Raw genomic sequence first — 27,443 nt, 5'->3', positions numbered from 1 at the left:
GTAAGAAAGGAAAAGGTGACAAAGGCAAGGAACTTGTCACAAAGAAGAAAAGCTGGACAGACACTTCCGATTCTGAACATGAGGTGAACTATGCCTTGATGGCAAATGCTGATAGCAGTTCTGAAGCTGCTGAGTTAAAGGTACCTCAAACAACTTATGCTTTTCATATTGATGATATTACTGAGTTGAGATCAGACCTTAACATGTCATAGGTTAACTTCTGAAAATCGGGCTTTTAAGAAAAGGAATGACTATTTAGAAAAAGAGTTAGTTATGTTTCATCAAACTCAGAAAGAAAGAGATGATGTTTTTTATGTTAGAGATGAAGTGTTAAAATTGAATCAATCTCTAAAAACTGAGTTAGAAAAGGAAAGAGAGATTATCAAGACTTGGACTAACTCTGGCAGAACAACTCAGAATTTGTTAAGTAGTGGAAACTGGAAAGAGGGCTTGGGTTATGGAGTTGATAAAAGTGAAACTAGAACTGAACAAATTAAGCCAATTATTGTTAACAGACTAATAAGCCAAAGGTAAATCCTGTTAAGTTTGTAGCTAAAATTGTAAAGTCTGATTCTGAAAAGATAAAAGATAGTGAGATAGAAGTTAAGGCAGAGTCAACTTCTGATAAGTTAAAACAGGATAAACCAGCTGAAGTTAACATAGGCTTAATAACAAAGAAGCAGCTTAAGTATAAGCTGAAAGACATTAAGAATGTAAACAAGGTAAAGCCACCTAGGGAAAATAGGAATGGAAAGGAGGGTGTGAATAAAAGCAATAATTATATGCCTGTTTTTAATGCTCCTAGAAAGAAATGCTATAACTTTGGAAATTCTAACCATCTGGCTTCTTTTTGAAGGAAGAAAAAGAATATAAACTCCTTACCTTCTAAGTCAGGAGTTAAGAGTCAGTCTGTTAGGTTTAAGCCATAAAATCCTTGTTTTCATTGTGGTAGTTTATGGCATTCCATTTATACTTTTAAGGAATATCATAGTTTGTACTATGATTATTATCAAATAAAACCTTCTTTAAAGAAAGTTAGTATTATTCCTTCTAGTGTAACATCTGATGCAAAGTATGATACTGTAAATTTTGATAAGAAAAATGTTAACATAATCTCTGATGTTAAATCCGCTGTAAATGTTAACAAACTTAATAAGGCCAAAAGATTCAAGCAAGTTTGGGTCCTTAAAACTAATCATTAGTGGTCTTTGTGATTGCAGGGCAACAGGAAAAACATCCTAGTTCTGAACAGTAGAGGTTCAGGACATATGACTGGAAATAAAGCCCTGCTATCAGACTTTATGGAGAAAGCTGGCCCAGTCGTTTCTTATGGAGATGGCAACATGGGAAAAACTCTAGGATATGGCAATATCAATCTTGGGAATGTCATCATTGAAAAAGTAGCTCTAGTCTCAGGACTTAAACACAATCTGCTGAGTGTTAGTCAAATCTGTGACAGAGGTTATCATGTGGATTTCTTTGAAGAACACTGTGAAGTTGTAAGCAAATCTATAGGCAAAGTTGTCTAAAGGAATACAGGCATGGTAACATTTATGAAGCCAAGCTTTCAACAAGTTCTGATGGTTCTGCAATCTGTCTGTTAAACAGAGCATGAATTGAAGAAAGCTGGGATTGGCACAAGAAACTTTCTCATTTAAATTTTAGAAATATAAATGAACTAGTCAAGAAAGATCTTGTGAGAGGACTGCCAAAATCAGTATTTGCTCCTGATGGCCTTTGTGATTCATGTCAAAAGGCAAAACAAAGAAAATCTTCATTCAAGAGCAAGACGGAATCTTCAATTCTTGAGCCTTATCACCTACTACATGTTGATCTATTTGGTCCAGTGAATGTCATGTCTATTGTAAAGAAGAAATATGCTATGGTCATAGTAGATGAGTTTACCAGATACACATGGGTGTATTTCTTGCACACAAAAAGTGAAACTACATCTATCTTGATTGATCATGTCAAACAACTGGATAAATTGGTCAAAGACTCTGTGAAATTTTTTAAGAAGTGATAATGGCACTGAGTTCAAGAATATGATTATGGAAGGGTTCTGCAAAGACCATGGAATAAAGCAGGAAATCTCTGCTCCTGGAACTCCACAGCAAAATGGAGTTGTTGAAAGAAAGAATAGAACTCTTATTGAAGCTGCACAAACTATGCTTGATGAAGCAAAGTTACCAACCTACTTTTGGGCTGAAGCTGTGCAGACTGCTTGTTTTACTCAGAATGCAACACTTATCAACAAGCATGGAAAGACACCATATGAGATGGTGAAGAAAAAGAAGCCAAATATGAAGTACTTTCATGTATTTGGATTCAAGTGTTTTGTTCTTAAGACTTATCCTGAACAGCTATCCAAATTTGATTTAAAGCTGATGAAGGAATTTTTGTTAGATATCCACTTTCCACAAAAGCCTTCAGAGTCTACAATTTAAGAACAAGGGTTGTCATGGAATCTATCAATGTCTCTTTTAAAGATAAGAAGATTACTGGACTTGAAGATTTCAATGATCATGATCAGCTGAGATTTGAGAATGAAGTTTTAAATTCTGATTCTGTTAATTCTGATAGTCTAAATTTTGATACTGTAAACTCTGATGAGTTAAACTTTGATGTTATTGAAACTGTGGTGACTACGCCAAAGGAAAATGCACCTGTGCAGGGGGAGCATATTGAAGATCCAACCACATCTTAAGAAGCATCAGAACCTAGAACAGGCTCTTCAAGTTCTGATTCATCAAGTTCTGATGGGCCAAGTTCTGATAATTCTGGAAACTCAAATTCTGAAGGATCCAACTTAGAGAACATAATTTCAGGGGGAGCATCAGAAAATGTTGATGGAGACAGCATGGATCATGGGGGAGCATCCAGTTCTAGAGATAACCTTCCATCTGCAAGGAAGTGGACTAAAGCATATATACCTGACTTGATTATTGGAGATCCTGAAGCATGTATTGAACTAGAACAACAACATCAAATGAATGTCTCTATCATTCTTTTCTTTCTCAGGATGAACCAAAGAAAGTGGAGGAAGCTCTTCAAGATGCTGATTGGGTGTAAGCAATGCAGGAAGAGTTAAATGAATTTGAAAGAAATAAAGTCTGGACCCAAGTTCCAAGACAAAAGAACAGATCTATTGTTGGTACAAAGTGGGTGTTCAGAAACAAAACTGATAGTGATGGCATAATTACAAGAAATAAAGCAAGGCTGGTTGCAAAAGGATACTCTCAACAAGAGGGAATTGATTATGATGAAACATTTGCACCAGTTGCTAGATTGGAAGCCATAAGGATATTTTTGGCTTATGCTGCTCATAAAAAGTTTACAGTCTTTCAAATGGATGTAAAAAGTGCTTTTCTTAATGGAGAATTAGAAGAAGAAGTATATGTTGAACAACCTCCAGGTTTTGTAGAGTCAAAATTTCCTAATCATGTCTACAGACTTGATAAAGCACTTTATGGTCTTAAGCAAGCTCTAAGAGCATGGTATGAGACATTAGCTCAGTTTCTTCTGGAAAGTGGATTTAACAGAGGGACAATTGGCAAAACTTTATTCTATCTCAACCATGGAAAGGACATACTTTGGTGCAGATATATATAGATGATATCATTTTTGGTTCTACAAATGACATACTTTGTAAAAGGTTTGCCAAGCTAATGCAGTTAAGATATGAAATGAGTATAATGGGAGAACTTAGCTATTTTCTTGGCCTTCAAGTCAAGCAGAATGAAGAAGGAACTTTTATTTGTCAATCTAAGTACACCATAAATTTGTTGAAGAAATTTTGAATGCAAGACTGTTCAAGTGCATCCACTCCTATGGCCACTGAAACAAAATTGGATAAGGATACTGATACATCATTAGATATTACTGATTACAGAGGTATGATTGGCTCATTACTCTATCTAACTGCAATTAGACCTGGTATCATGTATGTTACCTCTCTTTGTGCATGATTTCAAGCAGATCCAAGAGAACCTCACTTAACAGCTGTGAAAAGAATTTTCAAGTACCTTAAGGGTACAGCTGATCTAGGATTATGGTATCCTAGGGAATCAGACTTTAAGCTAATAGGTTACTCAGATGCAGATTTTGCAGGGTGTAAAATATACCTGACTTGATTATTGGAGATCCTGAAGCATGTATTGAACTAGAACATCAACATCACATGAATGTCTCTATCATTCTTTTCTTTCTCAGGATCAACCAAAGAAAGTGGAAGAAGCTCTTCAAGATGCTGATTGGGTGCAAGCAATGCAGGAAGAGTTAAATGAATTTGAAAGAAATAAAGTCTGGACCCTAGTTTCAAGACAAAAGAACAGATCTATTGTTGGTACAAAGTGGGTGTTCAGAAATAAAACTGATAGTGATGGCATAATTACAAGAAATAAAGCAAGGCTGGTTGCAAAAGGATACTCTCAACAAGAGGGAATTGATTATGATGAAACATTTGCACCAGTTGCTAGATTGGAAGCCATAAGGATATTTTTGGTTTATGCTGCTCATAAAAAGTTTACAGTCTTTCAAATGGATGTAAAAAGTGCTTTTCTTAATGGAGAATTAGAAGAAGAAGTATATGTTGAACAACCTCCAGGTTTTGTAGAGTCAAAATTTCCTAATCATGTCTACAGACTTGATAAAGCACTTTATGGCCTTATGCAAGCTCTAAGAGCATGGTATGAGACATTAGCTCAGTTTCTTCTGGAAAGTGGATTTAATAGAGGGACAATTGGCAAAACTTTATTCTATCTCAACCATGGAAAGGACATACTTTTGGTGCAGATATATATAGATGATATCATTTTTGGTTCTACAAATGACATACTTTGTAAAAGGTTTGCCAAGCTAATGCAGTCAAGATATCACATGAGTATGATGGGAGAACTTAGCTATTTTTTGGGCCTTCAAGTCAAGCAGAATGAAGAAGGAACTTTTATTTGTCAATCTAAGTACACCATAAATTTGTTGAAGAAATTTTGAATGCAAGACTGTTCAAGTGCATCCACTCCTATGGCCATTGCAACAAAATTGGATAAGGATACTGGTACATCATTAGATATTACTGATTACAGAGGTATGATTGGCTCATTACTCTATCTAACTGTAATTAGACCTGGTATCATGTATGTTACCTGTCTTTGTGCATGATTTCAAGCAGATCCAAGAGAACCTCACTTAACAGCTGTAAAATGAATTTTCAAGTACCTTAAAGGTACAGCTGATCTAGGATTATGGTATCCTAGGGAATCAGACTTTAAGCTAATAGGTTACTCAGATGCAGATTTTGCAGGGTGTAAAATATACCTGACTTGATTATTGGAGATCCTGAAGCATGTATTGAACTAGAACATCAACATCAAATGAATGTCTCTATCATTCTTTTCTTTCTCAGGATGAACCAAAGAAAGTGGAAGAAGCTCTTCAAGATGCTGATTGGGTGCAAGCAATGCAGGAAGAGTTAAATGAATTTGAAAGAAATAAAGTCTAGACCCTAGTTCCAAGACAAAAGAACAGATCTATTGTTGGTACAAAGTGGGTGTTCAGAAACAAAACTGATAGTGATGGCATAATTACAAGAAATAAAGCAAGGCTGGTTGCAAAAGGATACTCTCAATAAGAGGGAATTGATTATGATGAAACATTTAAACCAGTTGCTAGATTGGAAGCCATAAGGATATTTTTGGCTTATGCTGCTCATAAAAAGTTTACAGTCTTTCAAATGGATGTAAAAAGTGCTTTTCTTAATGGAGAATTAGAAGAAGAAGTATATGTTGAACAACCTCCAGGTTTTGTAGAGTCAAAATTTCCTAATCATGTCTACAGACTTGATAAAGCACTTTATGGCCTTAAGCAAGCTCTAAGAGCATGGTATGAGACATTAGCTCAGTTTCTTCTGGAAAGTGGATTTAACAGAGGGACAATTGGCAAAACTTTATTCTATCTCAACCATGGAAAGGACATACTTTTGGTGCAGATATATATAGATGATATTATTTTTAGTTCTACAAATGACATACTTTGTAAAAGGTTTGCCAAGCTAATGCAGTCAAGATATCAAATGAGTATGATGGGAGAACTTAGCTATTTTCTGGGCCTTCAAGTCAAGCAGAATGAAGAAGGAACTTTTATTTGTCAATCTAAGTACACCATAAATTTGTTGAAGAAATTTTGAATGCAAGACTGTTCAAGTGCATCCACTCCTATAGCCACTGCAACAAAATTGGATAAGGATACTGGTACATCATTAGGTATTACTGATTACAGAGGTATGATTGGCTCATTACTCTATCTAACTGTAATTAGACCTGGTATCATGTATGCTACCTGTCTTTGTGCATAATTTCAAGCAGATCCAAGAGAACCTCACTTAACAACTGTGAAAAGAATTTTCAAGTACCTTAAGGGTACAGCTGATCTAGGATTATGGTATCCTAGGGAATCAAACTTTAAGCTAATAGGTTACTCAGATGCAGATTTTGCAGGGTGCAAAATTGACAGGAAAAGCACTAGTGGAAGCTACCAATTTCTTGGAGGAAGATTAGTTTCTTGGTTTAGCAAGAAATAAAAGTCAATTTCCACATCGACTGCAGAGGCAGAATACATTGCTGCGGGAAGCTGTTATGCACAGATTCTTTGGATGAAGAATCAGTTACTGGATTATGGGTTAGAATTTTTTAAAATCCCTATTTACTGTGATAATCAAAGTGTTATTGCTATGACAGGTAATCCAGTTCAACACTTAATGACAAAGCACATCAGCGTTAGGTACCATTTCATAAGGGAACATGTGATGGAAGGTACAGTGGAATTGCATTTTATTCCCACAGATTAACAACTAGCAGATATCTTCACAATACCACTGTGTGAAGCTACTTTTACAAGATTGGTAAATGAACTTGGAATGGTTTCAGGTTCTTTCTCTAAATCTATTTAGTTTATGTTCTTATACATCATACTTTATGATCAGTATTTATAGACTTTACTAATCTCTGCTTAAATTGAAATTTACTAAGTGTTGATTGTTGTCTGATGTGAATTTCTAAACTCTGATAGTGATATGAATGTTTCTGTGACTATTCAATCCAATGAGGATAACTATGCTAGATGCTGACCTAGTAGTCTCTAATATACTAAAGATCTCATGTTTGAAGTAATTATTTATGTGGAAATCTTTTAACACAAGCAAATTCTGATCACTACGCCATAGATTGGATTCCGCAACCCTTCACAGTGGGGTTACAAAGAAAAGTGTAATAGTAGCCATCAAAATCAATGTTTACCGTAACCCCTCTTTTTTGATGTTGCGGTAGAGTCAAAATGTGTTACCAAAATGACATATATAATTAAAGATGATTTTTTCTGAATTTAAATATTAATAATTTACATAGAAATGAAATAGTAATTGAAATATATATTTTATTTATTTTTAAAAGTTAATAATATTAGTATATGTGAGGTCACACACACTGTGGAGGGGGGGTGAATACAGTGTATAGCACAATCAAATCGAACTTTAATAACTCAAGTAACAGAAAACAAACTTTATTCAAAACAATAAACTCTGTTACAGTATGGAACTGTTATCTCTCAGTGATGAACAAATATCACGAGAGCTGCTAGGGTTATAATGAATAATCTTCTCGATTATAGTAACACTTATAGTGTAAACCCTATATCTGTGTTTATATACTACACAGTTACAAGATAATCGCTAATTGATATGGAATATAATTCTGCTTCCTAAAATATATCAACCAGATATCTTTTCTTCCAAGTATTCTATTCTTCATAGAATTCCTTCTTCATGCATATCTCTTCTTATGTTTGTCTCGATCTTCTCTTCCTGTAAATCAGCTGCCTTCCTTATTATCTGAACGTTTATTTCAAGTCCTGATATTATCTTCTGATAAATATCTCCTGAACCTTAAGTACTGACGACTTAAGTTCTGACTTCAGTATAAGTGCTGATTTCAGTTAAGTACTGATTTGTCCTGTTTAAGTAAGATCTGAAAACTAAACATGAATCATATTAGACATGACATTATCAAATATATCTAACACAAGAGCAAAACTGAATCCTCAATTCTTGAGCCTTATCACTTACTGCATGTTTATCTATTTGGTCCAGTCAATGTCATGTCCATTGCAAAGAAGAAATATGCTATGGTTATAGTGGATGAGTTCACAAGATACACTTGGGTGTATTTCTTGCACAAGAATAATAAAACTGCATCTACTCTAACTGATCATGTCAGACAGCTGGATAAGTTGATCAAAGATTCTGTTAAAATAATAAGAAGTGATAATGGCACTGAGTTCACAAATTCAATCATGAAAGAGTTCTGCAAATAGCATGGAATAAAGCAGGAATTCTCGGGACCCGGAACTCCCCAGCAAAATGGAGTTGTAGAAAGAAAGAACAGGACTCTCATTGAAGCTGCACGAACTATGCTTGATGAAGCAAAGTTGCCAACCTACTTTTTGGCTGAAGCTGTGCAGACTGCTTGTTTTACACAGAATGCTACACTTATAAACATGCATGGAAAAACACCATATGAGATGGTGAAGAAAAAGAAGCCAAATCTGAAATACTTCCATGTATTTGGATGTAAGTGTTTTGTTCTAAGACTCATCCTGAACAGCTATCAAAATTTGATCTAAAAGCTGATGAAGGAATTTTTATTGGATATCCACTTTCCACAAAAGCCTTCAGAGTCTAAAATTTAAGAACAAGGGTTGTTATGGAATCTATCAATGTATCTTTTGATGATAAAAAGATTACTGGACTTAAATATTTCAATGATCATGATCAGCTGAGATTTGAAAATGAAGATTAAAATTCTGATGGCTAAAATCCTAATCCTGTAAGTTCTGACGGGTTAAATTCTGATGTCATTGAAACTGTGGTAACTACTCCAAGGGAAAATGCACCTGTTCAGGGGGAGCAAGCTGAAGATCCTACCACAACTCAAGACTCTCAAGAAGTATCAGAACCTGTCACTGGCTCTTCAAGTTCTGATTCATCAAATTCTGATGAGCCAAATTCTGATAATTCTGGAAACTCTGATCCTTCAAATCCTGAAGAATCCAACTCAAATTCTAAAGTCTTAGAGAGCATAACTACAGGGGGAGCATCAGAAAATGCTAATGGAGATAAAATGGATCATGGGGGAGGATCCAGTTCTAGAGAACAACTTCCATCTGTAAGGAAGTGGACTAAAGCACATACACCTGACTTAATAATTGGAGATCCTGAAGCAGGTATTAGAACTAGAACAACAACATCAAATGAATGTCTCTATCATTCTTTTCTTTCTCAGGCTGAACCAAAGAAAGTGGAAGAAGCTCTTCACGATGTTGATTGGGTACAAGCAATGCAGGAAGAGTTAAATGAATTTGAAAGAAATAAAGTCTGGACCCTAGTGCCAAGACCAAAGAACAGATCTATTGTTGGCACAAAATGGGTGTTCAGAAACAAAACTGACAGTGATGTCATAATTACAAGAAACAAAGCAAGGCTGGTTGCTAAAGGCTACTCTCAATAGGAGGGTATTGATTATGATGAAACAGTTGCACCAGTTGCTAGATTGGAAGCCATAAGAATATTTTTGGCTTATGCTGCTCACAAAAAGTTTAAAGTCTTTCAAATGGATGTGAAAAATGTTTTTCTCAATGGAGAATTGGTAGAAGAGGTATATGTTGAACAACCTCCAGGATTTGTAGATCAAAAATTTCCTAATCATGTCTACAGACTTGATAAAGCACTTTATGGCCTTAAGCAAGCTCCAAGAGCATGGTATGAAACTTTAACTCAATTTCTTCTGGAAAGTGGATTTAACAGAGGCACAATTGATAAAATGTTGTTCTACTTCAACCATGGAAAGGACTTACTTTTGGTACAGATATATGTTGATGATATCATCTTTGATTCTACATATGCCAAACTCTGTGAAAGGTTTGCAAACCTAATGCAGTTAAGATATCAAATGAGTATGATGGGAGAACATAGCTATTTTCTGGGACTTCAAGTCAAGCAAAATGAAGAAGGTACTTTCATAAATCAATCCAAGTACATCAGAAATCTACTCAAGAAATTTGAAATGCAAGACTGTTCAACTACATCCACTCACATGGTCACTGCAACCAAGTTAGATAAAAATACTAGATCATCAGTAGATATTAGTAACTACAGAGGTATGATTGGCTCTTTACTCTTTTTAACTGCAAGTAGACCTGATATCATGTATGCTACCTGTTTTTGTGCAAGATTTCAAGCTGATCCAAGAGAACCTCATCTAATAGTTGTGAAAAGAATTTTCAAGTACCTTAAGGGTACAGCTGATCTAGGATTGTGGTATCCTAGAGAATCAGATTTTAAGCTAATAGGTTACTCAGATGCAGATTTTGCAGGATGCAAAATAGACAGGAAAAGCACTAGTGGAAGCTGCCAATTTCTTGGAGGCAGATTGGTTTCTTGGTTTAGCAAGAAACAGAAATCAATTTCCACATCAACTGCAGAAGTAGAATATATTGCTGCAGGAAGCTGTTGTGCACAGATTCTTTGGATGAAGAATCAGTTACTGGACTATGGGTTAGAATTTTCTAAAATACCCATTTACTGTGATAATCAAAGTGCCATTGCAATGACAAGTAATCCAGTTCAACACTCAATGACAATGCACATCAGCATTAGGTACTATTTCATAAGGGAACATGTGATGAAAGGTACAGTGAAATTGCATTTTGTTCCAACAGATCAACAACTAGCAGATATCTTCACAAAACCACTATGTGAAGCTACTTTTACAAGACAGGTAAATGAACTTGGAATGGTTTCAGGTTCTTTCTCAAAATCTTCTTAGTTTTTGTTCTCATGCATCAGACTTTATGATCAGTGTTTACAGATTGTCTTATCTCTATGTAATCTGTGCTTAAACTGTAATATATTAAATACTGATTGTTATATGATGTGATTCTATATACTCTGATAGTGTTTTGAATGTTCTGTGGCTATTCATTCCAATGAGGATTATTGTGCTAGATACTGACCTAGTAGTCTTTAACATACTAGAAATCCCATGTTTGAATTAGTTGTTTATGTGGAAATTCGTTAACATAAGCAAATTCTTATTTTGAGCTTCGTCAATTTTACTTTGTGTATCTTATTACTAAGTCACAAACTAGATTTTTGCTTCTTATCTGTCAAATTCTGATGTCAATAAATCTTAAGGATGAACTACATGCTTGATAAGCCTCACTTATCTGAAGAAAAGGAAAGAAAAGAATATTGAAGTCAGGTACTCCTTTGAGATCTAGAGTAATATATGTGAAAGGGAAGACCCAAGTGCATTGTTGGTATTAAGTTATATACATTAGAAAAGCAAATAATTTTTTTTGGTGACTTTTCACATTCTCTGATTACTGGAGAAATACTCTGATAATAGCATAAATTCTGATAGCAGTCGTGACTCACTTACACTGAGAAGCCACTGTAAAAAGAATGTCAAAAGATGCATAAAATGAGCACAAACAGTTGAGGTGGACTCTTGCATAAATTTATTCTATAGTAGACTTCAAAATTAAAGACAGATTTTTAGCACTTTTCTTAGTTATGCCTTATTTCTAAGATATACTGAAGTTTATCAGATTTAATCTTTATCTGATCATTTGCAAATGCACACACTCTCACCCCATATGAATGATGCAAATTACTGTGCTGATTAAGTTGTTTTTGACAAACAGTTAAGTATTATTTGCATAAATTATGAGGACAAGTTCTGATGAAAGTTCTGATGATTAAACTCTGAAGAACCCAGTCAGTATTTGTATGAAGAATCACAGAAACAAACATTCACTTTTTGAGTACAGAAGCCATATTCTGATGACTGTTAAGTTCTGATAATAGTCAAGTTCTGATGCAAATTCCGATGCTTACGTGACATTATTTAATTACTTGACTTATTTCTAATATTTACATGTAACGGCCATATATATCATAAAATAATTAGGTGAGATAAAACAGTAATAATCATTTGGTCGTGTGTTTGTTTTGGTAACTACATGTGCGCATTAATTACTGCACGTTTAACTGTAATAACTCAAATTTTTGAGACCTTGTAAAATGTTTAATGAATAGTAACCCTGACGGACGGGAAAAACTTTTGAGCCCACACTATGCAGTGCGTGAGAAAATGAGTTTCGGAGTTGATATTATGATTATACGAACCAAATGAGTGTATGTAAACGCTATTAGTTTTCGAAGAAAACGAACTTTGAAAAACGACCATATTTATGACTCATCGAGGATTACGGGAATCCTAATATAATTATAAGATTAAAAGCCTACGGATTTATATCCAAGTATGATAATTCAAAACATAAGGAATAAATGCGAAAGGAACTACATCGCGAACCATTTGCGAGGAAGTATTACGGAAACGTTTAAGCGACTGAGCGAACGCGTAAACGATTAAATAAACGTAACGCACTAACTAACCATGGTAAGAAAGTAACCATGGTTACTTTATCAAATAGTGAGCTAGATATAGGATGATCAACCAAGGCTAATGAAATAGTAAGCTAAGGAAGCTAAAACAAGCAGCTTAGCTTGTAAACTAGGAAGCTACTTAGATTTGTGCATAGATTTGACAACAAGAATAAACCTAGGATTCTAAACTAGAGAATATCAAATCAATATAAGATATCACCAACATAATTTCCTAGAAGAAACCAAGGAAGCAAGTATAAAACACTTCTTCTCTCCCCATTTCTTCCATTCGGCTTCTTCTTCATCACCAAGGAATTCAAAATCAAATCTCCAAGTTCTAGCCATGGATAAATTCTCCCATTAATTCTCAAGATTTCTAAGGTAAGATAATTCTTTGATCTTTTTTTATCAAGGTTTGATGGGTGAAATAAACTCAAGAAAGTTGCTAGTGAATAGTATGAATAGTAACTCTTCTTTGGTTTCTTGATTTCAATGGTGGTTTTAGGTTCCAAAAACCATACCAAGCACTCCCAAGACTCCACCATCCTCAAGAACACATCTCAAGCTTTCAATAAAGGTAAAAATCTTTGACCCAACTTTATTTAAGATTCAAATTCAAGATCCTTTTAGTATGTAGTTATAAACCTAGTTTTAGTGGTGATATTGTTAAGATCTTGATGTTTAGTTAAGTAGATTTAAGGTTGATTGTTGTTGCCTCAATAACATGATGTTCTTGAGAGGAGTTAGTGTGTTGATGATGATATGGTGATTTTTGGTGGTAGTATAAAGATTTAAGGCGTAAACGAAACTCCGATCATAAACGTAATCTCATTAAAATGAACAAAACATAACTTTAAGTTTCTGCAGAAAGTCCGGCAGATGTAAACTGTAGTTTCTTGAAAATAACCCTTGATTATGATAGACAATGTTATAAGGATCGTTTAGGTGCTTGAATCGCTTGATTCCGATTTACGGATCAAAAGTTATGACCGTTTTACTAAAAGTGATTTACGTGACAAAAACTGCTACGAATCACGAACTTTGAAAATATAAAGGATCGACTTAAAAATGTTCATAAATCATGAAATTCTTACAGAGAGTTTCCTAACTGCCATAAAAATTTCAAGTAAAAATAATGATTTTTCAGTTTTATAAAAATATCGGAGCCGAGACCGCGCGATTAGAGACCCTAGAATCCATAAGCGGAGCCGACGGTGAAAATGAAAATGAACTTAAGATTCTTTGAAAAATGAAGCGACCATGATGTGAATAAGGACATAAAGGAATAATAAAGATAAAATAAGTTGAGATGGTGAATAATAATTAGCGTATGAGTGCGGGTAGCCGTAAATTAAAACGAGACCTAACAAAGTGAATTATATTATGATTATAGATTTCCGAGCGGAACCTAGAGCATCCTCCACCTCGAGATACCCAGGAAAGTTTACGAACCCAACTACACTTACTGTTGTGTTGTGAAAGGATTGTTTTATTATCATTGCATAAATACCATGTTTTCCATGATACATAGTTACTGAATTTTTGCATAATATAGCGATGTTGTACGATAAATATATGTATCGTAAAATATTTATTTCCGCTTTAAGCGTGATATATAATTATAAGACCGAGAGTCGGTCGGGATTTTATGATGAAAATCCGGGAATCATTCCGGTGATATTAGGACAATTACAAGTCCATAATAGTACGTTTTAAAGGGACTCAATGTCCACTTACGAAATATTAAAATATCTCGAACTTTTATTAAAACAATTTCCCAATGATCATATTCCCTCAACTATATTTTATTATTCGAACAATAAATATTATATACCTATTCCTTTATTATGGGAGAATTATACTCCAACGATTATTGATTTCAAACCCGATTAAACATTAAAGATTATTGATTGCGTAGACATAAACTAGTTGAGGAATAGTATTTTAAATATTCTTTTAAAGAGTAAACTCATTCGAGGTTAATTATTTATCGATTATCATTTAATTATTTATTATTCATTAAAGGATTTATTTATGATTTAAAAATCATAGATCCTGATTTAAAATACTTTCTGATTTTCGGAAAAATCATTCGAATAATTTCAGAACGTCGGAGAATATTATCTCGACTTATTTAAATATTTTCAATATAGTTTCAAAAGAAACTCCCCCTTATATAACAAATATGTTGACAACGGTCAACTCACATCCTTAGTACTTCCTCCGAAAATTCTCGGAAGTACATATATATACGTACATATCCAAGTGTACCTATCAACAAGCAATATGCTTGGGGAACAATATAAGTTCCATATATATGATGGGATTCTTACAAGGACAGGGAGGGGTAGACTCCAGTACTTCGTGGACTGGGGAGACTACCAATTTACTACCACATGAGAAAGTATTTTATATACTGATGAATATGTGGAGTATGCGTACCTGAGAGGGATGGGCGCAAAACCGTGTCTTGAGAGCGATAGACGCGAAGTGTGTACCTGAGAGGGACGAACACAGAAAAGGCCTGAATGCGGCCTGGGTGATAACCAATAATAAAAGGGAATCATCCATCTACATGTAGAAAAGGTTACTTTTATCGTAGTACGACTGATCATCGTATGAGGTGGCTCCAACGAATGTCCTATTCTTCCAATTGGAATTGTGATGCAATACCATAACTCAAGCCTAGGTGTTGGGTTTATTATTAAGGTATTCACAGGATAATAAAATCCACTAAAGAATTATTTTTATAAGAAGGTGTGTGTCACCAAGGAAAAACTAAATTCGAATAAAACATAATTATCATATATGATGTTTTACGTAAATTATCATACAGTCATTTTCATACTGTACATTATTATGCTGGGCATTATAGCTCACACTTGTTTCCTTAAATTGACACAACACAACAGTGAATCAAGATGCCTACCATGAGAACCACATCCAGGAAACGGGTAGGAAATGGCCAGCTGTTTCGTAGATTGTTTGGTGCTGTACCACAGGTAGTCCGAATAAGCTGGATTGGTTTCAGTTGTTTTTAGGTCGGCTTATTTATAAGTATGACTTATGTAAGGTAATAAACAAGAAATGCATATTTGACCGACGGACCTTACTTAAAGGTTACTCCCCTGTAAGACTTAATTACATTTGGGTTGTAATAATTATCACTTTATGGTTGATTTACTCTAGTTATGAATGGTTCATTTCCAAGACAATAACCTATAAGTGTGTGTGTGTGTGATTAGTATGGGGTCGTAAAGTGTGAGTATTTGTATATTGTAGTGTGAGGTATGTGGTTTGTAGTAGTTTATATGGCGTGGCCTCCGAGATTCCTGACCCCGGATTTCGGGGCGCCACATTTAACGTGCCCACTAACAATTTTTTGACTATTCACATGCTGCCAGGTGTAAATTGTCTTCCATGCTTCACAAATATAGCTGTTGTCACATGGGGTGTATAAATAAGAGAGTTAAAAGATTTTCTAATCTTTTACCTACTTTTCTCTTTCACTAATCTCTCTTATTTTCTCTCACCCTCTAATATTCTCTGAAGCTATTTTCTTATAGGCATTTTATCAAACACCTTCTATACACACAACTTTCTCACTTATTTCTCACAGAAATGGCACCAAAGGACATCATTTTCAATGGAGCCAAGTTTGTTCCCAATAACTACATGGCTATTCTTAGCAAGGACGAAGCTCCATCTGATCTTCACTTCGTTCAGGACTTTCTTGCTAACAGTGAGATTTGGTATGCATTGACCCAACCAGAAGCAATCTCAGGAACTCAAGTACTGGAGTTTTGGAGGAGTGGTGTTTATGATGATGGTGGTGCAAATGGGTCCCCAAGCATCATATTTATAACATGAGAGGATGAACACTTGGTACATTTCCAACTGTTCGACAAACTTTACATCTTCCAGAAAAATGTATTTACAGTTCAACAATTGAGGAGCCAGCTCTTCAACAGATGATGGCAAACCTTGGTTATGAAAGATCTTTGTCCAAGCTGGGACAATTGAAGAGGCCCCACATAAGGAGGGAGTGGAGTTTCTTTTTTGACTGCATCACCAAGGCCTTTATAAACAAGTGCTCCAACTTTGATGCAATTCCAATCCTTAGTCAGCAAATTGGGTATGCTCTTATTACTCAATCTCATTTTGATTATGCTAGTGTTGTGCTAGGATTTATTGGGGATAGGATTCAAGAGGACAGAAATACTGTATATTTTGCTAGATTCTGTCAACTTATTTACAGTTTTTCTAATTTTGACAAGCCCCAACTAGCTAGTGAGTTGATCCAACCATTTAAACTTGCTAAAAGGGCCTTCACTGACTTATTATCTACTGATAATAAGAAGAATGTACTAAGAACCCTCCAAATTCCTCAATCAGTCAAACAGGTCTTAGTAAACTCTGATCCAAACACCTATACTGCCATATATCCTGATGTACAACCATCCCAACCTCCATCAGCACCTACAACCACTACACAACCTACCGCTTCTCAACCTCAACCTACCATCAGAACATATTTCCAGCAAGCACAATCTCAACCTCAACAATCTACTATAAAATCAAGATCTAAACCTTCAAGAACAAAATCTGTTTCTAAATCTCCACCAAGGAGAAGAAGGATGATCCTTAGGGATGAATCAGATGAAGAAGAAGCACAGGTTCATGCATCAGAACCTGTGACAGTTGAAGCTGAAGGGTCAACCCATCAGAAAAAGACTGAAGCTGAAGGTTTAGATATTTTAAAGAGGAAAAGAACTATAAGTCCTGATGTTGCTCAGGCAACTCCTTCACTATCCAGGAGATCAAAGAAACAGATAGCAGGAAGGCATTTGGCACAACCTCATTCTGAGGATACTGAAGAAGATGAGGAAGGGGATCAGAAATCTCTGATCTCATCAGAACCTGTTGTAATTGAAGCTTTGCCATCCCCATCTCAAGCTCAAGACACTGTTCCAGAAACAGTGATTACACCTCCTGTCTCTCCAATTAAAGGAACAACAGTTGAAGATTCAGGATTAAGTCCTGAAATTGACCTTCATAGGCTGATAATTCCAACTGTATTACATCTGGAAGCTCCTACAGTACAAGTGACAACTCCACCAGTTTCTCCATTACATGCTGATATTCCTACCACACCTATTCTGGATGTGGACAAAGATGAAGTTGTATCAGAATCACCTTCAGTGACACACACTTTAGTACTGTCAGAAGATGATGAGTTTTCTGCAAGTTCTGGAGAGTCAGCTCCAGTTAATACTTCAGCTCCCATTCTTGGAAAGGAGGCATTGATTGAAAAGTTTGTTGAACAAGCTTCTCCTGTTCCTTGGGAAGAAACTCACAGAGGGGTTGAGTGGACCAAGAAGTGGAATGAATCTGATTTCATTCCAAGCTCAAAAGTTTTGAAGACCACATTTTCAAAGCTGATGAGCTGATGATAAATTCTGATTTCAAGCACCAACTCAAAGCCACTGCTCTAAGTACCAAATCTCTTCAAGGTCTACACTCTCAAACTCATGAAAAAGTTGACAAACTTCTGGAATCAGCTGAAAATCTAGATATGACTCTCAAATTAGACAAGTCAAGACTTATCAGACCTATTCATGAGAAAGTTGAAGCAATTGAGAAGGTTCAAGAAAAGAAACAGGCCCAAATTACTGAGGTCCTGAAGAATCAAGCCTCTCAACAAGCTCAACTGAATGAAATTCAATCTTCAGTAGAACTTCTTCTCTCTCTCCTACTACCAGATGATGCCAAAAAGGTGGAGAAGGTAGTTAAGTCCAAATTCTCACCTGCTAAAATACTGAAGAAGAAAGATGATAAAGGTGATGACCAGGGAAACCCTAGCAAGGGCAAGGGTCAAGGTCAAGAGCAAAGTAGCAAAGTTTCTTCAAGGAAACTAATTTATGATGCTAGCAAATCTTCTACACAGAAGAAGACAAGTTCTGAAGCTGCTCAAACTCAAAATCTAATAGCAAGTTCTGATAATCAAAATCTGATATAAAGTTCCGATGTTCTGATTCAAACTGAAAGTCAAGACTCTCAGAAGTTATTGCAAACTCTGAAGCTAAAGGGAAAGCAGACTACTGTCTACTACAAAGATCCTAAAATTCAGACACTTGATGAGGAAATTGCTAGAAGATTATTTCTTAAACATAATCCTGGAATGGATTTAGAGAATTTAAAGGAGGAAGAAGCTAGATTTGCAGCTGAGAAGACAAATCTTAAGTCTAAAGCTTCTAATGCAAAGAAACCTCCAAGGCTTAAGGCAAAAGGCATTGTGATAATGAGAAGTCAATTTCTGAGGCATCTAAGCGCAAGACAAGATCACAAGTTGAAACTGATCCCAAAGATAAAGGGAAAGGAAAAATTGATGAACCAACAAAGCCACAGGAGATGAAGATTCCTCAAATCCTGATGAAACCTGTATACAAACTGGTTCAAGTATTTGATGATGCTGCTGCAGTAGATGAAACTTTTCAAACTCTGAAGAAAAGGAAGATAAATGAAGAATCTAAAACAACCTCTTACATAGCTCAAGTTGTTCAGAATGGAGGACATCAAGCTACAGAAGAAATAACAAATTCTGATCAAGTCATCAAGACATCAACCTCTGACAGTGCTCAAGTTGATTTGAGTAAAAATGACATTTACTGATAAGAGAAAACTCCTATGGAAGAATGTTAATTGTGGCTCCCTCCAAACCCAGGTCAGAAGTTTGGGGTCCACAACACATACACATATATAAACCTGTATAAGAAATATTATTTGCAATGACTCTGCTTTACACAACCACAGATCGCAACAGGTAAAAGTATTAACAAGCCACAAACTTAACTTATATTACAACGTACCAAATCCCAACTAATTTAATTTACAACTAATAATGAAATTGTTCTTACAATCTTATTATCTCACTACCATATAAAGCTCCTGCTAGCTCGATCCAACTCAATCAGGAATCCTAGCTCGTACTCTAGACTGAGGAACCACGCTATCAACCATATCCTTTTTAAATGTAGAATACATAAAAAGATTCGCAAGAGTGAGCCAACTAGCTCAGCAAGTCATAATAACGATAATTGAGGTTAAACAATTTTCAAATGGAATGATTCAGAAGAATCAAGTTTCTTGTTAAACAATCATTAGAATTGGATATTCATTTTAAATTTTAAAACCAAGGTTAGGCTGCTGATCAGTCACGCACTAACCCCGAGCAAGGCACACAGCTCTGCTCTATAAACTGGATCCAAGGCACACATTGGCCTAATTCGACCACGAATCTGGTCCACATAAAGAAAACTATCCAATTCTAAAGTAGTTCAATATGATAAACGGTATAACTCAATGAAAAATTTCATCATCAACAGTAATAAAATATTTGCATATAAACATTTGCATAAGAGCATGGTGCAATTCAGGGGTACTATGAAGGTATATCAAAGTATGTAAAAGAAATGGCCTCCAGCCTGTAAGGGAATCAAGTATTAGATGAACAAGGATTTTTTTTCAAGGTTTAGTTCTTTGATGTTATAAAAAATGGTTGGGTATAAAAGTTTTTGTATGTTCAAATAATTCAATTTCAGTGTTTGGTATTTGGTAGTTATATATTTGGAGTGTAGTATCATATTTGTATGGTTTTAGTATCTGGAAATCAACAAGGAATGGTTCACAAGGAATAAGGTTTATGGCTCAAAGATCAAATGATGTGGCTCAGGTTCAAGGCTGAATGATTCAAAGTATTTATAATATAAAACATAGCTATTTTGAATACTTAACAACATGTCACGAGAGAATTTAGAAATATTTGCATAATATCTCGAAAAAGGTTTAGAAGTACTTGCCTTGCACGGATTTACAATTATTACTGATCGACTCTTAGCCGACTCTGCCGCTCAAGCTTTATTGTCTATCCACTAGATCACCCTGAATTCGACCTCAACACTTAGGTTCTTTGAGTGGAACCTTACTGAGCTTTTCGACTGACCACCAAACTATCTTTCGTCCAATGCCAATTCTCGGGCCTTCCGACTAGAACCTACAGAGTCGAAATACCCTAATTTAGACTTCCGATTATGCTTGACATATCCTCACTAGCAATCTACCCGTGCGTTAACAAAACCCGACTCGTAACACATATATTATTATAATACAGGCATCAGTTAGGGTTCACGTATTCAAAACTCAGCTTGATATTCACTTTCGTAAAATACATATACTCATTGTTTCTGGAAAACGGGTTGTCAGTTATATTTTACAATATAATTTATTTATAATTATATAGTTATATACATTCGACTAATATTTCCGAAATTTTACAGGATACATTCCCGAAATTCGGGCAGCGTCTCTTTTGTTTATCGGACTACCCGTCGAAACATGATTGACGTCAAATCCCAATCAATTAATCCAAACAATTAATCCAACAACCACCATTTATAGTCCCAACCACTCAACAACAACCACAATTAATTACGCAACCACAATTTCGATACAATCTTAATAATCACAATTACTTTAACCGTTTCATTTCAATATTTATGAATTAACTAATTGAATCCAGAATAAAAATATAAAACTAATTTTATTTATTTTAAAATATTAGGACTCAGAATAGCGTCATCACAGTCCACCGTCCACTTATTAAAGTGGAACAAAACAATACCACTAAATATTTAAAGTGGAACAGAACAATACCACTAAATATTTAATTACATAAATAATCCCTATGCATTCACAGTCATACATAAAATAATAACACACAATACCCTACTGACAATACCCATACACATATTTTATTTATTTAATCACTCCATAATTACACACTTAGATAATAAAAATATACGAGTCGTTATATCCTTCCCCCCTTAAAAAGATACTGTCCCCAGAATCTGACCCAACTACACAAGTGAGGATAATTGTCAAGCATATCTGACTCTAATTCCCAAGTAGACTCTTCTACTCGAGGATTTTAAACGTACTTACTATAGATATATCCTCATTTCTAAGGACTCGCCTTTAACGACCCAGAATTTGGATCGATCACTATATGCAGAACAAACTTGGACAAGAGCCCTTTGACTCCTAATCAATCACTTATTTCAAATCAGATACTTATCGCTTTAACATTGACAGGCAAACCACATTATATGTACATACTGTTGCAACGGTAACATCAACTCATAAACAACTTTATCTATATTTATCAATACCTCGAATGGTTCACTAAATTTAGGACTCAACTTGTCCCTTCTACTCAGACTTATCCACTCTCTTTCAAGATGAAACTTTTACTAACACTACTGGTCCTATTTCTATATTCATACTCTCTCTCGATACAATTCTGCCTTTTTTCTTTGCTTACTCCGAGCTGCTTCAATCAATATCACTATGCCCTTGGTGTGCTGAATTAACTTAGGATTTGACAACTTCCTTTCTCCCACTTTATCTCAATAAAGTGGGGACCTATACTTGCGTCCACATAAGACTTGGTAAAGTGGCATTCTAAAGCTGACATCGATGATAAATGATCATCCCAGTTTTCCTTAAAGCTCAACCTCTCAACATATCTTATTTTTCCTGAATCGCTCCCTCACTTTGACCCTTCGTTTAAGGATGATAGGCGGTGCTCATTTTCAACTTAGTTTTCAAACATTTAAACATCTCCTATTCATTTCTATCAGTTAAGGTTGAAAAGTAATCTCATATATTCACTTATTATCACCTTTAGGTATTTGAACTTCATATTCCACTCTTTCCAATTCGTTTATATTTAATCCTTTCTTTCTGCACAAAGCATCTGTTACCATGTGGCTTTGTTTAGGTAGTTGTTAATGGATTAATCAGAATCTTTTGTTAACCTCGGTCAAAGTTTCATACTTGAAGCTTCAACGTATAGTTACTTTCCTTCTAATCCTTGAGGAAAATCCTTAGGCATTCCACACATACTGTCTTATTCTTTGAATAGCTGAGGATGTTATCAATAGATACGGTTCGCTTATCCGAGTACTCCTTATACTCCATGTTCCTTAATTCCTTATAGACAACTGATACACTTGTTATTTCACATAATATCACCAGATCTTGCAATGCTCATAACTCATTTTATTCATAATCTCTTATATGTTCTCAAGTCAGACCTTAAGTTAATCCCCGAGACATAACACACTTTTTGAATTAGGTCTCGTAAGTAATCAATTCTTTATAGGGGTCACTTATTCTTATTCGTTGTTTTGTTAAACTCCCGATAATCAGTACACAATCTCGTAAATTCATCCTTTTTCTCTAACAACATCACTGGTACACTTTATGATTCGCTTATTGTAAAACCACTCCTTGGTCTGGCTTATCCACTAGGCTTCCGATACTTCGCCTTAATTCTTTGACATGTCTAACACTTCCTAATCCATTTTGAAATTTCCTTCTTAAACCTAGTTATCACTATTTTCTTTAAATTTCCGTATATCTTGGCATTTCTTAAATAAATTAAATACTTTATATTGTGAATTTCCTGTAGGATCTCATTTTTTAATTCTTTTTACTTGTAGCATCCAATTGCTGGAAGAAAACCTAAGAATATCGTGATCGTACTTCTGAGTGCATAAATTTCCTCTTACTAACTGTTAACATCGTGATCCATTATCTTCTCTTGACATCTCTTTATCTTTTCTTAACAACTCTGAATGAAAGATCATACTACCCATCCTTGTTTCCTTTAGATTATATATCTGTCTTCCAACTCCAACTTCTGAAATTCCATAGGTAATTCTTTTCGGTGCAGTCTCTATGTTTATTTTCTCCTTTTTGCTTATCGCTTGCCACTACATTCTCTTTTCTTTGTGAATACATACTCAAACTCTTATGGTTTGTATAGATCTTACACCTTCCTCCATACATGTAATGTTTCCCAATATTTCAAAGCGAATATTATTATTACTGCTAATTTCAAATTATGAGTAGGGTACTTCTGCTCATAAGGTTTCGGTAGTCTGGATGTATATACAATAACTTTATTGTGCTGCATCAACACACATCCTATTCCCTTATGAGAAGTATCACTATAAACTACCAAATCTCCTTGATACTTTCAAATTGATAAAGCAGGTGTTGCAACCATTCTCTCCTTTAAATCCGTACAACTTTCTTCACCCTTCTCCATTTCATATAAACTTCTTGCTTTTTTTTCTGGTTAGCTTCGTCAAAGGTGTTGCAATCTTCAAGAATTCTTGAACAAATTTTCGATAATAACAGGCCAATAATAAAACTTCTTACTCTTGTTTGTGCTTTTGGTCTTTCTTCATTCATAGTAACTTTAATTCCTTGTTGGATCCCCTTTGGTCTTCTTCTCACTGACTATCTGTGCTAAGAATTATACCTCCCGGTCATCAAGGCTCTTACCTTGTAAACTTTACATACAACTTCTTTCTTCTTCGACTCCCCATTTATCATTAAATGTTTTGCATGGTCCTCCGTTGACTTTAAGTAACACAAATATAGCTTATCCAGATATTCCTTAAAGATTCCGTCCATTAAGTTTAAATATTACTGGTATATGGGTTAATTCAGATGGCATTACTAGAATTTTATAGCTGCGGTACTTAATTATGAAAATTATCCTTGATATGTCCATAGGTTCAATCTCCAATTTGTAACACCCAACTCTTAAATCAAGTTTAGAAAATACTTTGCTTTTTCCATCTAATCAAACAAATCATTAGTTCGAGGTAACAAATACTTACTCTTGATAGGAAACTCGTTGAGCTTTCGTTAGTCGATGCATAATCTCATACTTACATCTTTCTTATTAATAATTAGTACGGGTGCACCTTATGGGGTACACTAGGTCTAATCGCTCCTTCTTCCAATATCTCTTGCATTTGCTTTGCTAACTCCTTCATTCTAACTGGCACTATTTTGTGCGGGGCCTTGGACACTGGCTTCATTTCAGGTGCTAAGTCAATCACGAACTTAATTTCTCTATCTGAAGGAAATATTGGTAACTCGTTTGGATACATATCTTGAAACTCATTAATTACTATAAAATCTTCAAATTCTGTTTACACCTAACTTCTATTCATAATCACCAGAGTGCTTACATCTTGGTCACCGTAACCTTTTAACTTAAATCATCGCTAACAAATTCTTTACCTTCCTTTGTCCTCTAAACCTCATCATATTCTCATTTGACATCCTTAGAACCATCTTTTCATCATGTCGGTCTATCTGGGCATCACGCTTAAATAGTTAGTCCCTTTCTTAGAATATTGTCAAATTCTCCTATCTTAAATAATATCAAATCCTCACAAACTTAGCAGTTACACGTTCTTGACTTGCTAGTCCTTTAGTCATAATCTTATCAATTCAACAGGGTAATTTATATTATCAACAAAACTTTGAGAGATAAACAATTAAGTTGCTCCCACATCTTTCAATACTTAACGCATAAGGTATCCACAATAATCATTCCCGTCATCACATGTGTATTCTTAATAACATATTTCACAGACAAATCGTAAACTCTCGTACTTGGAGACGTATTCCTTATTGGAGTAGATTCCCCCGACTCTTAGTGGATCCTTCACTGGGGCTAGTGATTTACAATCCTCGCCATATGCCCTTATTTCCTTTCCATGCATGAGAGGTAGTTAGAACTTTTCCCGCTTGATTCATGATACGTTGATTTTTGTTTGAGAAACTCTTGCATAGAATGACAATACAGTGAAACAACTAGAAGGATTCACAATTTAACAAAATTAGAGTTGAAAATAAAGAAGAAGTTATGATTTGAATGTGAATGAGACAACCATATTGGTACTTAAGATGGCCATTCTTTCGTACCATATGGCAAACATCACATGATTACGTGGCGTCCCACCCGACTCTTTGTCATCCCGACAAAGCGTCTCACCATAATACTGCTCGTCCCAATCAGAGAGCAAACTTGAGGGAAAGAATTAAATTTAAAAGGAATGAAATATCCTCCTTTTTCTTATCACCGTAAAGAATTTTCAAGGAAAGAAGTTCATACATATTTAGGATTCAAAAAGGGAATATATACTGTAACATTGTAGAAAAGAATGATACTATTTGTCACCGTCCACATTTCACCCCTGTACCTCTTCTGAGCTGGTTTGATCAATAAATCCCATTTGATTCATTTTATAACTTCAGAAAGTCTACTGAAATGTCATCGTAATTTAAACACTAGGATAAATTCTTACTTATTTGTGTCTTTAGCTTCGTACTTGCAATATTCTAACAATTTTATCATAAGTGCACTCTTACCGAGTAACTTCAAGTTTTATCTATGCCACTTAAAATAATGATTCTTTTGTTAAGAACGTTCTTCCTTTAGAAAAGTCTGAAAATCTTCCCAATCATCTTCGGTCATGCCCAAGCTCCTTTTAAATCAATTAATTCTTTAAACTTTAATGGTCTCTGCAACTAGATGAATAGCTTTTTCGTACTCCGGTTATGTTGTTAATCTCATCAAATAAGATTTATATTCTGCTGTTAGGATTAATCGAAACTGCCTCGTAATAACGGGTCCATTTGGCCCTCGGAATCAACCATACTAATTTCTGGAACACGTACTTTCTAAGTAATCTGGTCTTATAACAAACAAGAAACTCAAGTAGTGACTTGACAACCAATTTTTAAAACTTATTTTATTCAAAAAGGCTTTTAGAAATTTTGTAAGGGAAAATCTTTTTCGAAAACTTGTTTAAAAATTTTAAAAATCATACATCTGGTTGTCATTACAATATGAGTTGGTTGTTGTCCTTCCTACCTATAACAAGGTACCAAATTAAAGAAATGATCACAAAAATGTCCATTCACTTCAATCTATCTTTTCTCCTTTATTGGTTCCATTTGTCTTCCTTAACCGACGAAAACTTCAGTTGTTGTTGCATGTTATCTTATTTGTAGCTTCACATCAGAGCTTCTATACCAGTAATACCTCCGTCATCATCTTTGCAATCGTTAAATAGAACAGGCTATCCAATAGTCAACAAGTCGGCTGATGTCATATCACATGGTTACAATATATATATATATATATATCCCATCATCATAACACCAATATCTAACTTCAAGAGAGTTCGAGATCCATACTCTTCTCTAATTCTCTTTCAAAACTCATCCAATCCCTTCTACAGGCTAATCAGGGGTGGCTTATTCACTAATGGCTTCTTGCAACCTGGCAGCAACTATCCTCCGGAACACTTAAATCTTCTTTTTAAACTTCTTCTCACCTTTATTTATATCTCAGGTACTCACCATTTACTGTAGCTCTTGAGTCCATCCTCGTAAGTACTATTGCTTTATAGGACAAGTTTTAAACTGGGGTATATAACAGAGTGTAGAGTAAACAGAAGAGATACCCTCAAAGCCGAATGTCCAGTAAAATAAGAATAAACAGATGGAGGTTCTTAAATAGGTAGTCTCGTATCAAGAGGTGGTAGAATAGCGTAGAATAGCTTGAAGAGGTGCAACTGCTATAACAGAAGGTAATACCATTAATACTGATGGAAGAACAAGGTGCAAATCAAATCTGAGAAAAGATGATGATTCTCGAACGGAAGGCTCCAAACGATCAGATGATACAGGGAAATCAGGATTTGCCATTGTCGTTGTTTGGAAATCACATCGCAAGCTAAGAATCTCGAATCGCAACACGAATCATACCAAAAACCTACTATACAGTCGCACTCAACCTCAAGACGCCTTATCTTTCTATTTTCTATTCCTAATCCTAACCCTCTACCCAATCCCGACAATCTAGGCTTGTTTCAGTGATTTATAACCTGTAGCTCTGATACCAACCTGTGGCGCCCTCCGAACCCGGGTCAGAAGTTTGGGGTCCACAACACATACACATATATAAACCTGTATAAGAAATATTATTTGCAATGACCCTGCTTTACAT

This window comes from Apium graveolens, chromosome 9 (assembly GCF_009905375.1).
Source record: "Apium graveolens cultivar Ventura chromosome 9, ASM990537v1, whole genome shotgun sequence".
In the NCBI taxonomy this organism is placed as follows: Eukaryota; Viridiplantae; Streptophyta; class Magnoliopsida; order Apiales; family Apiaceae; genus Apium; species Apium graveolens.
Note: the sequence above shows the minus strand (reverse complement) of the source record.